A 13,235-nucleotide genomic window follows, 5' to 3' on the forward strand; every position below is an offset into this window, starting at 1 on the left:
CTGTGCCCAGCACCTAGTATTTAATAAAATTATTTGGACAAATACTATATGTATTGTAGCTTATTACTATAAGATGTAGCATTACTAATATTGTTAAGATAGTTTAGATTTTTTCTTTCCTTAGCTGGCTAACTTCTGTTCACTCTTTAAGACTCCACTTAGGAATTCTGAATTCCAACAAGCTTTTCCTTCATCTCCAAGGCTGTGTTAGGTGTCCCTATTCCGAGCTCTCATGGCAACCTGGGCATATCTCTGTCAGAGCTTTGGTCACATGATGATGTATGTTTACCTAGGATAATTCCCCTCCACTGGATTGTGAGCCTAGCATGGTATATCTGAAACTCCCAGGGCCTCTCACAATGTTTGGCATGCATTAAGTAGCCTACAGATGTTTGAAGGAGGGAAGAAGTGATGGATCAAGGAAAAAAAGAAAGAAGGAAGGAGTAAAGGGAAGAATGGATGGAACATAGGCTATGATTTTCATTTCTAATTTAAAAAATAATCTTTTACAAATTCAATTAACATACTTCAGGAATATTGCAGACTTCCTTTTTTTAAAAAAAAATGTGATAAAATACATAGAACAAAAAAATTTCCATCTTAATAGTTCAGTGGCATTAGTACATTTACATTTTCATGCAACTATTACCACTATCCATCTCTAAAACTTTTCATCTTGTAAAACTGAATCCCTGTCCCTATTAAACATTAACTCCCTAATTCCCCTTAGACAAACCCTTGACAACCACCATTCTATTTTCTGTCTCTATGAATTTGACTACTCAGAGTACTTCATATAAGTGTAATCACACAGTATTTGTCCTTTTCTGACTAGCTTATTTCACTTAGCATAATATCTTCAAGGTTCATCCACATTGTAGCATGCGTCAGAATTTAATTCATTTTTAAGACTGAATAATATTTCCTTGCATATATATACCACATTTGTTTATCTATTCATATAACAATGGACACTTGGATTGTTTTCACTTTTAAGCTATTATGAATAATGTTGCTGTGAACATGGGTGTACAAATATCTGTTCAAGTTCTTGCTTTCATTTATTTTGGGTCTATACCCAGAAGTAGAATTGCTGGATTATATGGTAATTCTATTTTTAAATTTTGGGGGAACTGCCATACTGTGAATAGTGGCTATATCATTTTACATTCCCCATAGCAGGGCACAAGGTTTATAATTTCTGCACATCCTTGCTAACACTTGTTTTTGTTTGTTTGTTTGTTTGTTTTGATAATAGCCATCCTAATGGGTGTGAGGTTCTACAGCCTTCCTTTTAAAATCTAAGTACATTTGCAAATACATTTAAGACCCCAATTGGGTTTTTAGCTTGAAAGGCAGACGGTGGTACTGAGGTGAGCTTCTGGAATTTATTTCCCAGCTGCATAGACACTTCTTCATCTCATTCCATCTGCTCGCTCCTAGCCAAGCCCCACCAACTACTGTGGAGTAGCTTCAGTGGTGTAAATTCTCATGATTTTGCCACCCAGCTGCTTGGCAGCATTAAATATACACTATGAACTTTACTCGCCTCTTTTCTTTTGGAGCTGCAGTGCATTATCTCTAGCCCTAGGGTAATCCTTCAGAGTTCTTGTAGGTCCACCTCTCTAAGACTACACAGTTCACAAAAGGAAACAGAGGGCAAACTATGCAAGGTTTACTTGCAGGAAAAGAGATAGCATAAATGTAATAAGCAATTGAGTGAGTTATAAAATAGGAGAGAGAGGGCAGATTTTGAGAACTCCTTGTAGTGCCGGCGACAAAGCTGACTGAAGGAACACCAGGCAGGCCCCTTCCCCTAGCCACATACCCCATCTCTCCATCAACCCATCACCCCTGGAATCTAGCTCTTTTCTTAGGGAGCTTCAGCGTGCATTATTTCCCCTATATTACAAATAATTCTAAAAATATTTCCAAAAACTTTTCTGTGGGCTAATGGAAGGGAAGCTATGACTTAAACATTTTAATTTCACAGTTAACTGTTACTCTGGGCAAGGCAGTAAACCTCACTATGCCTGTGTTCTCAGCTATGAAATAAAACAATTGGACAAGAGTCTTTAAGAGCCCTGCCAGCTCCAAATAATTTTAATTACAAAATCAACTTTGTATGATCCAAAAAACATTCCTTTTTAGCTTTACGCACACGCGCGCGCACACACACACACACACACACACACGCACACACAATCTTAGACATATTCACCCCATCAGGTTTTGTGTAGCCTATATTTAAATAAGTTAACGTTTCCTAAATATGTTAGTCAGAATAGGTCACTTGAAGTTATGCTGGCTGAATTTCAAGGAAACAATAATCTACCGAGTGGATAATTTACATAGGGTCAAGAATTGGAAGGCTCTTACCAGTCTTTAACAGGCCTGGGTCAAAGCAGTTCTTATTCTTCCCTCAGTGGCGACCTCGTTAATATTGATTATATCTCTGATAACTCAGAATCGGATATTTGGTGCTGTTTGTTCTCTGCCAGAAAATTGTAAATTTGTGTGTCTGCATTTGCAGAGAACTTTGACTTCTCAGCCATTTGCCCTCTTATCCACCACCACCTCCAAATGTTTCTTTTCTAAAAGCACACTGAAAAATGTCACCGGATTAAATGTAAATATAAAACACTACATCAGAAATAACTTGATATTATATCAAGTGTGTACTCAGTGGTACTCAAAGGCTATAATTACTCCGGTATCACTCCTTAGTACTCACTCATTATCAAATTTACATTACAAACAATGTGAAAAGAGACAAGATTCAGAATTGTCATCATTTCTCAAAGTATCACCAAGATTGAAAGAAAATGAGCCCGGTTATTGTTATGGGCCAGGAGATGTGTTAATGGGTTTCCCACCTGCTGAGAATCACTTCAGGACACTGAATCAAGGAGAGTAAAACCTGAATCACCCAATTGTTTCTGACATACCTTTTAATTGAGATCACCAGGCATTTCTTAAAGTACTGCCTACCTACTAATCATGTTTATTTTCATCAATAAATAATAATAATATTCATTTATTAGAAATAATTCTTAATTCATATTTATTTGCCCCTTCTATGTTTTGATAAACTAAAAACAAAGTTAAACGTGCCACTCCCAACTTGCTGTGTATGTTTTGATGTGCCAGTAGTTGTTAACACACAGAAGAGTATATCATAATTCTCAGTTTTTAAACCCTTTAACACTCACTTTGGTAGCATACATTGTACAGGATGGATACAAATAAATTAATAATTCTAAAATAAGATGTGCAGTTTATGTTAAAAGTCCATATTATCAATTATATTAGTTAAAGTTCAGTTGCAGGAAACAAATCACTGCCTATTTTATTTTTTATTTTTTATTTTAAAATAAAAGTTAAATTTATTTTTTGGCATATACTATTGAAAATAATTCAGAAGTATGTAATACCAGTACCTACTTTTGGGCATTCAAAAGCTTAATGTTATTTACTCATCTAGCACATTTACATTTTTGGAATACATCATTATGTCCCTCACTGCCTATTTTAAGCAGAAGAGCATTTAATACAGAGAATTGGGTACTTACAGAATTGTTGGAGAGGCTAATAGGAGTGAGATAAGCCGGGTTCTTTCTAATGACCGCCAGAACATCACCACTGAACTGTCCTGCCAGAGGAGTTCCATAGTCAGGAAGGTGGGAAGTGTTGTGTTCAAGAACACACCACTAAGACTGTGTTCCAGAGATCAGGAAGCTACCGTTTCAACTACCTTTTGACATCTCCGAAGCTAATCCCTGGACACTAGGATGCTGTTTCAGAAAACTCCTATAATTCCATGACCATGACTGTTAGCAACAACAGCTAAGAGCACAAGAAGGTGGTGCCTGCCCCTTCTGCTTCCCAAATGAATTGGAATTGGTGCAGTTATGCCTTGAATTGGTGCAAACTGTTTCACACCCAGAACCAGCTACAAGGGATATGGGAAGTATGAAATACTGTTGTTTTTTTTTAAAACATGAATGATCATTATTATTGTTTTAAGTATCATAAAGGCAAAGCACAGAATACAATGACGACATATAACAGAGTGACCTATTACATAGGTCAGAGTCATTTTTCTTTCTGTATTGTAATAAGAAATTATATACTCTCTTCTACATCTTGCCTTTTTTTATTCAGTAGAATATCTTGGATATGTTCTATATGGACACATACTGTTACATTCTTTTTTTAATGACTGCAAAGCATTCTACAGTGTAGATGTACATAATTTATCTTACCATTCCCTCTCAGTGGACATTTAGGCAGTTTCCAGTCCTTTGCTATCACAAATAATGCTGCAGTGAATGCTTTTATTTGCATAACTTCACAAGTACAGAAGTATATCCATAGAATAAAGTAGAATTTCTCAGTCAATGTGCACATTGTAATTTTTTAGAGAAAATGTGTTATTTTATTCATTAGTTCGTTTTTAGAACAGCTAGTACATGTACAGAGTAAAACGATTAGTAGAAAGTAGATTTCTTTCATAATCCATCCAGAGATATTCTATGTATATACAAGGACATAGAATCACATATATGCATATACATCCACATATAACATATGAGCATATAAATTAATATATAGAATTTCTCGTCTTTGGGCAGATTTTTTTTTTTTTTTTTGCATTATAGTCAATGGGGGTCTAGGAGAGTTTTACCAAGATATAGAGAGACCCCAGCCATCAGTGTACCTCTTTTATTGTCTCACCAGTTCATCTTTATTGTCCATGCAAGGTTTTCACTGGGCCTACGTAGTTACTCTGGGGCAAGGACAGCTAAGGTTATGGGCCGTCCACAGTCCTTGGTCTCAGATTTTCTAAGAAGATCTATGCTTTGTATATAGCAGTCATCATGGGATCTGTCTTCTCTATAATTTTACAGATTTTCTTTGCCTCTCTCCTGTGTTGAATCTGCTGTTTCCTGTTACATGAATATATGATATTTCTTCTTGCTTTACTCCCTGCATTGGATGGAGCATATTTTCCAGCCATTTTATGAAAAAGGGTACATAGAGGGTAAATTTTTTGAGACCTTAGATATTTAAAAATGTTTTTTATTCTACCTTCCCACTTAATTTATAAAGTGACCAGATATAGAATTCTAGATTAGAATTTTTTCCTTTAATTTTGAAGGCTTTGCTCCATTGACTTCCAATTTTAAGTGCTGCTGTTAAGAAATCTGAAGCTCTTCTGATTTCTGCTTTGTGACCAATTTTTTAGTAGGATTTTCTCTTTGTTGCCAGTCAAATTTCATAATATATGCCTCTGTGTGAATCTAATCTTCATTCATTCTCTTGGGCATCCAGAAGGCCCTTTCAGTCTGGAAACCCTGGGCATTTTCTTAAATTATTCATTGCTGCTTTCTTCCCTCTGTTATTTCCATGTTAGATCTTCTAACTGGGCTCCACTTTTCTTATCCACTTTTCTCTCCTGTTTTCCTTCTTTTAGTCTTTTTCTATTTTCTGGAAAACTTTCCCAATTTTATCTTCTAAACTTTCTATGGAGTTTTTTCATTGTTTTTATGTTTTCAAATTCTAAGAACTCTTTTTTTATTCTTTGAATTTTTTTCATCGCATTTAATGTGCAGACTCTTCTCATCTCCCTAAGGATATTAACATCATTTTTTTAAATGCTTTGTTTTTCCTAAAAGGGCTCTTTTCTCTAAGTTGCTTTTTTCTATTTGTTTGCTTTGGTCCTTATCTTCCATATTAGGGTCTTTCCTCAGATGTCTCATAATCTTTAGTTATTTGTTCATGATTTAAAGAGAGGGACTAATTTTGAGTAGTATTGGAAGTATTCTGTATTGTGTTAGGGCTGTGAGTTACACAGATGTGTGCATTTACCAAAATTGCTCAAGTACACTTAAAACCACTGCATTTCAATTACTGTATATAAATTATACTCCACCAAAAAGCCCTATTTAAAAAAACTAAAAACGAGTGAGGAATGAAAACTCTGATAGCTCTGAGCAAGTGGGTAGGACTTCATAAGATAGAGGTTTACCTCCGAGATATCTGGTGAACCATTTGTTGGTACACAACCCAGCCTTCATTGGAGCCTGGCATTCTCCAGTCCTGATGTCCTCTTTTACCTACATAGGGAATAACATCCTCACCCTCTGTCTTAGGATAAAGGAAGGCAGTTACCCTGCATTGTGGAATGGGGAAGGGTTTCTAAGGATCTAACTGCTTCTCAAACATAGTTCAGTCAACACTCCTGATTTCAGCATGATGCCCCTTCACCCCAGTTTCACTATTGCCTAGTAAAATGATTTCCTAACCTTTTGAGAATCCCATAATGCAAATTGGTTTGTTTCTCTGCTTCCTTGCTGCCACTATGCAGCTTCCAAAACATTGCTCTTAACTCTTGTTTTCCTGACCCCAGAGGGTTTATGTTTAAAAAAAAAAAAAAAAAAAGGCCTCTATTGTACTTTTTGTAAGTTTTCAAGAGGAAGCAAAGTTAAATATGTGTATTCAAACAACTATCTTAACCCAGGAGTGAGAAAATCAGAAATATGATTTTTAACTCTCCAGTTTCTGCAGTACAGAAAAGCCCTCTAAAGGAGTTTGGAATACATGCTAAAAGTGATTCACCAAAGCTATCATAGTCCACCTGTTTGACCATTCTCCATCTGGGTATACACATCTACTCATACTTTACTTTATAAACAACAATGGCAATCTGAACATGCTTTCACCTAACAAAATACAGTGATCTTTTGTGCAAATGAAAATATTTTCAATATCTTGAAGGAGAAACTAAAAAATCTTCTTCTTTGGACATCTCTCTGGGTAATGTTCATTCTTCTAGTTCAAGAACAATCTCTCCTGGATATCCTGTAACCTAAGAACTAAACTAAAAAAGTAACCACCACCAACATACCTTATATGATATAGTAAGGAAAAGGGGGTACTGGTTATTACCCATAATTATGTGTATGTAAGGAAGAAAATATGGGTGGCTGCTATAGTCCTTGTTTCTGCAACTGTTCACAAGGCCACAGTTGGTATTTATAATTTCCTCCCTAAATTCCTTCCAGCAATTCAGCTATTTGGGATTCATTTTGTCTGTTAATTAAATTAGTGGCAGAGCTAGACATTTTGGTCTGCCAACAAGAAAATTTTAAATGGGTCCTTCCTTATTTTTTGTTATTTTTAAAATGCAAATCTGCAGCCTTCTGGCATTGCAGGGAGTGTTTTGATATTATCAATTCCTATGAAAAGAGAAAAGCAAACAGGGGTCATGTGTTGTACTTTTCTGTGTAGATGAGAGCCCCAGGTGAAAATTATAGCTTGACAGCTGAGCACTTTTAGAAAGTTAAGCAAAAATAGATTCATTTACCAATGGAAAGAAGATGGACATGCCTTGAATTGAAGGCTCGCAAGTGGTGAGGTTGCTATTGTTCTTCATTCAAATTGTAAAGCTTGACCTTGTATTCAGGAAAACCATCAGCCTCAGTCCATAGATGGTCATCAGGGGTAACTGCAAGCAGAATTAAGGTAGTCCATAAAAAGCTATTTTGGAAGGTTAATAAAATTGATTTTGGTGCCCTTCTTCCTCCCTCATCAGCCTCAGCTTCTCCTCTCCCTGACCAATCCCTGCTAAAATATTAACTGTTTGTAATATGTTATCTGATCAAAGATTTGGCTTAACGGTTTTCAAGAGATATTTACATTTCAACAGAGTATTTTTCAAAATCCAAAATGCTTTTTAAATTAAAAAGACTAGAACTTTACTGATTTAGGATTCCTCTGTCCCACCCCCACCTGATTTTGAGCAGAAGGTTCTACTAATTTGTAAAATTATTCCACTGAATTGATCTATAATACAGATTAAAATTAGTGATGGTGACAAGGTTATAGCCATGTCTCCTGACATCCAGCCCACATTCAGATCCTATTACCAATTGAGCTCAAGGTGGCTTTATTAACTTATAGTTCTATTATTATCCAGAGTATGGGAGTAGTGGTTAGCTTGGATGTTTAAGACATAGAGCTATAACCATCTTCCAAATTCATTCCTGGTCACCAGGAGAATTGGCTCAGAAACCAAGGGTAATGTTCCCAGATCTCTTTTATTTGGCAGTTTAAGAACATGTCTTGGTACTGTTTTCACACTGGGAAATTCTTTAATAAGGTTGAATTGTGAAACCAGTGAATTTTAGCTATTATGTGGCCTACATTAACACTGGAGATTTTCAGAGCAGAAACAGGCAAATACTTACTGAGTAATGCCCTAAACTGGAGGGCCCAGAGAAAGGAGTGGTAAAGTGTAAAAGGATTGCTTTAGGCGTGGTTTACGGAAAGGAGGTGAGGTATACCTTTGTTGCTTGGGAGAACTAAAATACACACCACCTCTGCCTTGTGCAAGTCAAAGGTTGCCTTCAGCCCTTAGATTCAGAATTCACTAATTTGAAGTTTGTGATCTTTTGACTTTGCCTTTATGCTATCTCTGAGAATCAAATTTATTAAACAATTGACTAAAAGAAATTATCAGAGGGAAATAATGAGACTATTTTAGAGAATGAACTCAGTTCACAGAAACAATTGATATGCTAATTGATGATTATAACAGAAGGCCCTTCCCTTGCAATGTTTTATTAACTTTAAATGTAGTTACTCTAAGTACTCACAATTAATTTTGTTACACCTCTATGGCTGAGTTTATAATTCATACCTGCCTCTGTGCCTCACAAGCAGTATAAAAAGCCTGATTTTATTAAGAGCTCTAAAATCAGACCATGTGCCGCAGAGCCCAGACTGAAGAAAAGCTTCATCCTCAGGAAGAACAGAGGCTGGGGGTTGTCCTAAAAAACTTTCAATAGGAAGGAAGCAAATGACTTAGGCAAGGTATTTGGATAGTCTGTTAAACAGCAAACCAAAGGAAATTGTGGGGTGGGTCAGGAAAAAGGTTAACTGAACAGATCTTCAAAGTAGATGTAAACAACCTGATAGGAGTGAGTACTTGTGAGTTTGGGTTGCCATGAGCTGAATGTCTGACAGTTTAAGATTTAAAAGGCCAGAGAAATCCATGCTTTTGAAAGCTTCTGGTCGTTTTGTAATCCTTAAACACTGAAGAGCAGGTTGGTCCGAGAGAAACTGAATATAGGCATACCTCGGAGATATTGCGGGGTTGGTACCAGACTACCACAATGAAGTGAATTGTAATCTTTTGCTGGTGGAGGGTCTTGCCTTCAATTTGTAAAAAAAAGCAACATCGGCGAAGTGCAATAAAACAAGGTACGCCTGTACAGACATCTGGAGGAGGTTTACTCTGAAACTTACCATTACCACGGAGACGTATTAACATTAGCCTAGCTGTATAATGGGATGGGCATCCTGTTTTACTGTGTGGAGATTACACCAATAAATGCTCTGTTATCTTGGTCTAAAAGAGTTTTATACTATAATTAAAAAATAAAAGTATTTGCTTTATTCAACTTGAAAGTATATGTGTTAGCACCTTTAATTACAAGTCTTATTAAAAGAGCTTTAAGTAAAAACAAAACAAAACAAAACCTTTGTAATTGCTGTATCTAGGTGGATGCTTCGTTCATAGTACATGTGTGTATAGGTGTTCAGCACTGAGCCCTGTGCCAAGGAAACCAGGCAGAGAATAGACTGAGGGAGACCAGAGCACTTGCTTGTTTGACTGTTTACTCAAGAAATAAATTTAATAAATAAATCAGGGAAAGGGGAGGCAGAAAAGAATTCCTTCTGTTTTTATTCACTTTTCAGGTCCAGAAGTCTCTACTTATTTCTGTTATGGAAACAACTAGTATTGACAATACTGGACACTTAATTATGTTCATTGCATTTTTAAAAATATGTAAAATGTGTGATTTTCCATTTGGGATGTTTTATTAGTCCTGAAATTTTGTTTTTACCAGCTGGCTTGTTTGGTTCATAAATGTCTTTCCCCTACTAGAGTGGAAACTCCTTGCAGATAAAGTTCCATCTGCTTAACCCTCAAGATGCTTTGATTTTTCCTTCCCCTGTAAATCAACCACAGATATTTTTGGACAGTGTTTTGAGCCTGCCACTCCTAGAGGCATTGTTTTGATATTAGAAGTTGCTGGAAGGTAGCCAATATCCCAAATAGCAAAAATAAACTGGCATCTGAAATTGTTACTTAGATATTATCCTAGTCACACTAGAACTCTTGAACCAGTTGCAAGGAATTATAAGGAAAATTCAAGGTAACCAAGCCTTCAGGGAAGCATGCCAAGGTGCAGATGAAAAAAAAAAGGCCTTCTTTAATGCCCCACCACCATTGCTTATGACATCTGCTAACAGATGCCACAAACCTGGAAATCGGCACCTCGCCATGGACTGTGTTTTGGAAAGTATTCTGTTAACACTGCAGTTTCTAGAACATTGAGGAAATAAATGCATTTCAGATATAGTCCATGAATAAATACAATCATGTCCTCTTTTGACTGCTTGAATTATTTTCAACTTGGAAATAGAGACAACAGATGCCAATAAAGGAAATTGCACCCAGTGTTCTGAAATGCAGTAATCAGATCAGGCACAAATCTGAAGAGTTTGAATGACTTTCAGGACCTCCAGCTGATGATCCTGGAGGAAGCCAGGGCCATCTGGAAGCCCAAAGACAATTCTGTCAGGTAAATAGAAGTAGAGTTAATTATAGCAGCAAATCGAGCTCAGAACATATGACTTGTAGGAGCCATGCTGAATGGTACTTTATGTCTCTCACCAATGCCTGGTGAGCCTGGCTTCATAGCTGTTTCATTAGGAATGACAGTAATTTGATTTTCTTTCTCTGTAGCTAGAGTGACTGTTTAAAACTGTAATATTTAGAGGAGAACTGTTGAAGTCAGCAAACTTTTCAATATTTCCTTTTTAATTTCTCTTGGCTGTGAAGCTCCTTGCTCCCCAATACCATCACCTAAATACCTTAGGAAAAGCTTCATAATTACCTGAGGTTTGGTGCCTTGCCGTTCCTCTGACGCATTATGAGTCATCTAGGAGCACTATTCTCATCATCACTCCCAATAAGAAGCTACAGAAACTATTGCCTATTGCACTGGTTTTCAAAGTGTGGTCCCTGGACCAGCAGCAGCAACATCACCTGTGAACTTCTTAGAATGCAATTTTTTTTGTTCTTATCTCAGGTATACTGAATCAGAAATTCTGAAGAAGGGTCCCAGCTATCTGTGCTTTAATAAGCCCTCCAGGTCATTCTGATTCATGCTAAGAGTTGAAAGCTACTGGCTTTTGGATCAAGTGGAACCTCTTTTTCTATCATTTAGGGCTCTTGGTCATCTATTCTGCCTATTAATTAAATTCTGCTGGTATTTAGTGAGCACCTACTCTACATTGGGGATTTATAGTTGCTCTCTGGCTCGCTAGAACACTAATTTGTCAAACTTTGTATTGCACAGTAAGTTTTTTATTTATTGACAATATCAAGGAATAAGATGTTCCTTATATATATAAAAAATCCAAATGGTCAAGACATATTCTTTTATATGCCAAAATGTTAAAAACTGGTAAAGAGTTTTGCATGAAGCATTTCTGTATTATCCTTTGCTGTGTAACAAATTACTCCCAAAATTATAGGCTTAAAACAACAGACATTTATTATTTTATGGTTTCTATAGATTAAGAATCTGGGCACATCTTAACTGAGTGCCTCAGTCTCGAGTTATCTTACAAGACTCCAGTCAAGGTGTCAGTGGGGCTATTGACTCACCTGCTTCACATTCTCACTCATGGGTTGTTGGCAGGATTCAGTTCCCTGTGGGTTGTTGGCCTGAGGGCTTCAGTTCCTTACTGGATGTTGGCCAGAGGCCTCCCTCAGTTCCTTGCCCTGTGTTCCTCTCCATACGCAGCTCATAACATGGCAGCAGCTTTCTCTCAGAGCAAGCCCACAAGAGAGAGCAAAAGAGGACAAATAAGACAGAAGCCATAGCATTATTATAACCTAATATCAAATGTGACATCCCATCATGGTTAGTGTATTCTGTTTGTTAGAAGCAAGTCACTAGGTCCACCTGGCTCACCCTTAAAATATTTGGACCTTTCCCTAAGTGTCTATGCTAAATACCTACACTCTAAGTTTTTTTACTAGAAAACATGATTTTGAATTCTCTGCTATTCATTCTTTATTTTTTTAAAAGTCTCGAAGAGATCAGAATTTAGCAGGTCTGTGGACCAGTATTTCAGAAATGTCATTTTAGATCTGTGAGTCTTGAAACTTCAGTGTTTATAAGAATTACCTGGGAACCTATTAACAATGTGTATTCCCAGCCTTTAACCCAAGAACAGCTGATTCAGAAGGGCTGGGTGGTGACTTCATGTCCTCATATCCTCCTCCAGCCACTGCCATGGAGACCAGTTGTGTGGCTTCCACAGCTTCATGCAGGTGTGACTTTGATGGCACTGAGCCTGTGTACCCATTCCTCTCACTTTTTATTCTAGAGCTTCTCCGAACACCAGGGTATGCGATGCCCAAAGGAACCAGTCAGCATTCACCTACAATGCTTTACTTGACATACACAATGAATAGCCATGTATTCGTTATAGTCGATTTTTTATTTGGGTAGTGAAATCTACCCAAAACATTTTTACCAGATTTTATACACATATTTAGATCACTAGAACTCAAATGATAAGGGACACCCACACTTGTGGAATCCTCTGTATTCTGGTGTGCCTATTACCTCCTTGAATTTTATTTTCTTGCTTTTCTCTTCCAACATGATCTTTTAGGTATTTATTTCATTTTTTTGCTTTTGTTTGTTTATGTCTTTTTAAATCTTATGTGGTAGGAGAAAAATAGAAAATCACTTAAGTTAAATGGCGTGCTTACATATTTATTCAAACCAAGCTCAGGGGTTGATATTATAGGTTGGCTTTACTTTAGTAAATATTAAAAGGTAGAACTTAACCAAACAGAGCCATGGAGGTAGAGGTTGGAGAAGGAAATTGGAGATCATTTTTATGCTATATAAGAAGATTTTCTATATAAGAAGATTCATCTCAAAGTTTTCTTTTAGTAATGATTTTCCTTGGTAAATGTTTGCCTCAGATGTTCAGAATCATATTTCTTAGTGAAGTTTGGTAGATACTGCTAGAGCTCTAACCAGTATTTATCCAAACTCTCCTCCTTATTAATATTAATAAAATCTTGTTTTTGTTTAGGGTAGCCATGTGCTCAGCTGAAAAATTTAGGGGTCATC

The sequence above is a fragment of the Pteropus alecto genome, unplaced genomic scaffold (genome assembly GCF_000325575.1).
Source record: "Pteropus alecto unplaced genomic scaffold, ASM32557v1 scaffold131, whole genome shotgun sequence".
In the NCBI taxonomy this organism is placed as follows: Eukaryota; Metazoa; Chordata; class Mammalia; order Chiroptera; family Pteropodidae; genus Pteropus; species Pteropus alecto.